General features: G+C 41.4%; 1 non-coding gene across 1 annotated transcript; it reads left to right on the plus strand.

Moving 5' to 3' along the window:
* The first annotated feature begins 4,150 nt into the window (after window positions 1-4,150).
* On the plus strand, window positions 4,151-4,266 carry LOC122232879. Its single transcript, XR_006210274.1, has one exon. It is a non-coding gene; the product is annotated as a U5 spliceosomal RNA (small nuclear RNA).
* Window positions 4,267-5,854: the final 1,588 nt, after the last annotated feature.

The following is a 5,854-nucleotide window of genomic DNA, read 5'->3' on the forward strand; positions in this document are numbered from 1 at the left end:
TGGGGCAGTGGGCTTATTTCTCACACTTCCCAAAAACTTTACTAATGGCCTACTGGTGACTAGAAGCCGTACTGATAACATAAACTGTCGATGAACGCATATTTTGTATGCTGTGTGTATTATCTACTGTATTCTTACAATAAAGTAAGTTGGAGAAAAGAAAAAGATTTTTTTAATGTTTTATTTATTTTTGAGAGAGAGCAAGCTGGGAAGGAGCAGAGAGAGGGGGATAGAGGATCTGCATTGACAGTGGTGAGCCTGATGTGGGGCTCAGGAACTGTGAGATTATGACTTGAGCTGAAGTTGGACAACCTAAGGAAAAGAAAACACATTTCCAGAACTTTACTATATTTACTGAAAAAAATTCCCACATAAGTGGGCCCACGCAACTCAAACCTGTGTTGTTCAAGTTTCAATAAGAAAAGAATTTATTGGGGCGCCTGGGTGGCTCAGTTGGTTAAGCATCCAACTTCGGCGGAGGTCATGATCTTGCAGCTCATGAGTTCGAGCCCCGCATTGGGCTCTCTGCTGTCAGCACAGAGCCTGCTTCAGATCTTCTGTTTCCCCCTCTCTCTGCCCCTACTTTCTCCTCTCAAAAAATAAACATGAAAAAAGGAAGGAAGGAAGGAAGGAAGGAAGGAAGGAAGGAAGGAAGAAAATAATGTATTGCAGGAACTGGCTCCCATGGTTAGGGACACTTGGAGTCCCACAGTCTGTTGTCTGCAGTCTGAAGAGCCAGGAAAGCTGGTGGAATAATTCAAGTCTGAAGACCAGACATCCAGGAAGAGGAGGTGGCTATTGGCTTCAGTCCCTAAATCTGAAGGCCCGAGAAGCAGTAGCCCCAGTGTCTGAGGCAGGACTAGATGGAGTTCCCAGCTCAAGAAGAGAGAGAATTTGCACTTCCTTTACCTGTTTGTTCTCTCTGGACTCTCCCTCTCTCTGAGGAGTCTGCCCACATGGATAAGATTAGGTCAACGCCAGCAGCTCAATCAAATGCTAATCTCATTCAGAAACCTGACACACACCCAGAAATGAAGTTTTACCAGCTCTCTGAGCATTCCTTAAAACAGTGATCAAAAATCTCCCAAACAACAAGAGTCCAGGACTGGATGGCTTTCCGGGCGAATTCTACCAGACATTTAAAGAAGAGTTAACGCCTATTCTTTTGAAGCTGTTCCCAAAAATAGATATGAAAGGAAAACTTCCAAACTCATTCTATGAGGCCAGCATTACATGGATTCTAAAACCAGGCAGAGACGCCACTGCAAAGGAGAATTACAGACCAATTTCCCTGATGAACGTGGACGCAAAAATTCTCAACAAGATACTAGCCCGCTGGATCTTTATCAGAATTATTCACATGATCAAGTGGGATTTATTCCTCGGATGCAGGGCTGGTTCAATATCCACAAATCAATCAATGTGATACATCACATTAATAAAAGAAATGATAAGAACCAATGATCCTCTCAATAGATGTTGAAAAAGCATTTGACAAAATATGGCATCGTTTCTTGATAAAAACCTTCAAGAAAGTAGGCATAGAAGGATCATACCTCAAGAGCATAAAGACCATGTATGAAAGACCCACCACTAATATCATCCTTAATGGGGAAAAACTGAGAGCTTTCCCCCTAAGGTCAGGAACATGACAAGGATGTCCTCTGTCACCATTATTATTCAACATAGTGTTGGAGGTCCTAGCCTCAGCAATCAGACATCCAAAAGGCATCCAAGTTGGCAAGGAGGAAGTCAAACTTTCACTCTTTGCAGACGACATGATACTCTATGTGGAAAACCCAAAGGACTCCCCCCGCCAAACTGTTCGAACCAATAACATGAATTCAGCAATGTCACAGGACATAAAAATCAATGTACAGAAATTGGTTGCATTTCTATACACCAATAATGAAACAGCAGAAAGAGAAATCAAGGAATTGATCCCATTTACAGTTGCACCAAAAACCAAAAACACCTAGGACTAAACCTAATCACAAAGGTGAAAAATCCATACACTGAAAACTATAGAAAGTTTATGAAAGAAATGGAAGAAGTCGCAAAAAAAAAGGAAAAATATTCCATGCTCATGGATTGGAAGAACAAATATTGTGAAAATGTCGATACTACCCAAAGCAATCTACATATTCAATACAATTCCTATCAAAGCCACACAGGCATTCTTCATAGTGCTAGAACAAACAATGCTAAAATTTGTATGGAACAAGAAAAGACCCCGAATAGCCAAAGCAATCCTGAAAAAGAAAACCAAAGCTGGATGCATCACATTTCTGGACTCCAAGCTGTATTACAAAGCTATAATCGTCAAGACAGTATGGTACTGGCACAAAAACAGACACATAGACCAATGGAACAGAATAGAGAACCCCGAGATGGACGCACAAACATATAGCAAACTGATCTTTGACAAAGCAGGAAAGAATATCCAGTGGAAAAAAGACAGTCTCTTCAGCAAATGGTGTTGGGAAAACTGGACAGCGACATGCGGAAGAATGAACGCGGACCACTTTCTTCCACCATACACAAAAATAAGCTCAAAATGGATGAAAGACCTAAATGTAAGACAGGAAGCCATCAAAATCCTGGAGGAGAAAACAGGTAACAACCTCTTTGACCTCGGCCACAGCAACTTCTTATGAGACGTATCTCCAGAGGCAAGGGAAACAAAAGCAAAAATGAACTATTGGGATCTCATCAAGATCAAAAGCTTCAGCACAGGCGAAGGAAACAATCAGCAAAACTAAAAGGCAACCGACAGAATAGGAGGTATTTGCAAATGACATATCAGATAAAGGGTTAGTATCCAAAATCTATAAAGAACTTATCAAACTCAACACCCAAAAAACAAATAATCCAGTGAAGAAATGGGCAAAAGACACGAATAGGCACTTCTGCAAAGAAGACATCCAGATGGCCAACCGACACATGAAAAAATGTTCCACATCACTCATCATCAGGGAAATATAAATCAAAACCACAATGAGATACCACCTCACACCTGTCAGAATGGCTCACATTAACAACTCAGGCAAAAGAGATGTTGGCGAGGATGCGGCGAAAGAGGATCTCTTTTGCATTGCTGGTGGGAATGTAAGCTGGTGCAGCCACTCTGGAAAACAGTATGGAGGTTCCTCAATGAGTTAAAAATAGAACTACCCTACGACTCAGCAATTGCACTACTAGGCGTTTATCCAAAGGATACAGGTGTGCTGTTTCAAAGGGACACATGCACCGCCATGTTTATAGCAGCACTATCAACAATAGCCAAAGTATGGAAAGAGCCAAGGGTACATCGACTGATGAATGGATAAAGAAGATGTGGTATACACACACACACACACACACACACACACACACACACACAATGGAATATTACTCAGCGATGGAAAAGAGTGAAATCTGCCATTTGCAGCAATGTGAATGGACTAGAGAGTATTATGTTAAGTAACATCAGTCAATCAGAGAAAGACAAATACCATATGATTTCACTCATATGTGGAACTTATGATACAAAACAGATGAATATAAGGGAAGGGAAGCAAAAATAATATAAAAACAGAGAGGGAGACAAGCCATAAAAGACTCTTTTTTTTTAAATTTTTTTTTTAACATTTATTTATTTTTGAGACAGAGAGAGACAGAGCATGAACGGGGGAGGGTCAGAGAGAGAGGGAGACACAGAATCTGAAACGGGCTCCAGGCTCCGAGCTGTCAGCACAGAGCCCGACGCGGGGCTTGAACTCACAGACCGCGAGATCATGACCTGAGTCGAAGTCGGCCGCTCAACGGACTGAGCCACCCAGGCACCCCCATAAAAGACTCTTAAATACCGCGAACAAATTGAGGGTTGCTGGAGAGGTGTCGGGTGGGGGGATGGGCTAAATAGGCAAGGGGCATTAAGGAGGACACTTGTTGGGATGAACACTGGGTGTTATATGAAAACGATGAATCACTAAATTCTATTCCTGAAATCATTGTTACACTATATGTTAACTAACTCGGATTTAAATTAGAAAACAAAACAAAACAAAAGGAGAGAATGTGACCAAGGTCTGGACAAAAGTGTGAATGCTATGCTGTGGGAACCAAGAGCTTTCAGGCTCCAATTTCATTTCAAAGTCTCAGTCAGAATATACTCTGGTTTCTCTTCAAATCGTATGAATCTTTCACCTCTTACTAAAGATTTCCGTGGAGAGGAACAACTCTGAGTCTTAAGCCAACTTTTCGAGGCCTTCTTTTAACAGGGCCACATATATCATTTCAAGATAAGGCTTCTGAGGTGTCCCTGGCTGGCTAAGTCAGTGGAGCATGCAACTCTCGATCATGGGGTTGTGGGTTTGAGCCCCACATTGGGTGTACAGATTGCTTAAAAATAAAATCTTTAAAACAAATCTCAGAGCCATATTGGTACTTGGACTTTTTGACTTCAAACTGAAAATATCACATTACAATCATTCCCCTGGGCCGAGCCTCATGGTAGTTCCTGTCCTTCAAACTACATTGACTACCTTTTTGGTTTCTTTACATCTTTAAGCTGAAAAAACCAGAATATAGGTACAAAAATGTGGAAATGTTACATCCTATACTGAGAACATTACTATTCAGCGATAACATAGCACAGAGCCTAATACAAGATGGTTACTCAAGTAAGTATTTTAATGAACTAATATCTCTACAAATACACACAGGAACCCTGCCCAAATCTGGAAAATAATTTAAGCCTGTGAACAAAGTCTGAAAACACACACACAAAAACCTTGGTACCAGTACAGAACTTTTAGCGCTTTAATTTTAGTTAGTAAATCAATCTCTGGTCAAGGACAATCTAGCCCCATCTTGCTGTGGTTTTCAGAAGCATCTCAGATTTCCTTGCTCGTATGTCCCATGTTTCGGTTACCATTGCCGCGTAACACATCATCTCAAAACTCAGCAACAATCATTCTATTATGTCATATGTCTTACGGGGCAGGAATTCAGGAAGGCCTCTGCTGGGTGGTTCCCATCTCGGAGTCCCTCATGCTGGTACCACAGATGGAGGCTGCGGTCAGGAGAAGGGAGGGGAGCTGGGGAGCTGGGGCCTCTGGACGTGGGCTGGGCATTATTCTTGCTTCCCGGAGTCACAGATCCTCTCAGGTGGTGGCTAATGTGAGTTAGTTCCAGTTACCTCACAACATGGTGGCCTCAGGGCAGTTGCACTGCTTTCTTTACACGGCAGCTCAAGCTTCCAAACGAGTGTTTCAGGAGAACCAGATGGGAGTTGCATCCCCTTTTATGACCTGACCTTGGAAGTCACAGAGCTGTGCTGTGTCCCAAGCACTCCTAGATGAAAGGTATGTCATCGTAAGAACGGCACGTAAGATGGGAGATGATGTCGTTGCCATTTTTGGAGAATACGGTCCACCAGATCCCACAAACCCAAGATTCTTTTAACAGTTTCTTTTGTATTTGTTTTGGTTTAACTCAGCTCAGAGGCAACTTAAAACTTACCTTTGGACTTGTCTGCTCTGGATTTGCTAGCTAGAATGCAATCATAAATCGTAAACATAGATCTAGGATTTTTCAGGTTATCTATTTCTTCCTAAGTGAGGTTTTGCAGATTGTGTCTTTCAAAGAATTTGTTCGTTTCATTTAAATTGTAGAATTATTGGCATAGAATTCATAATAGTCCATTATTAGCCTTTCAATGTCAGCGGATTCTGTAGTCATGTCTGGTCATTCATTTGTAATATTGATTAATTTGTATCTTTTCTTATTTTCCTGATCACTGGCTAGAGGCTTCTCGATTTCATTAATCTTTTTGAAAAAATCAGGTTTTTTATTTTATTGATTTTCTTTC

Source organism: Panthera tigris, chromosome D3 (assembly GCF_018350195.1).
Source record: "Panthera tigris isolate Pti1 chromosome D3, P.tigris_Pti1_mat1.1, whole genome shotgun sequence".
Lineage (NCBI taxonomy): Eukaryota > Metazoa > Chordata > Mammalia > Carnivora > Felidae > Panthera > Panthera tigris.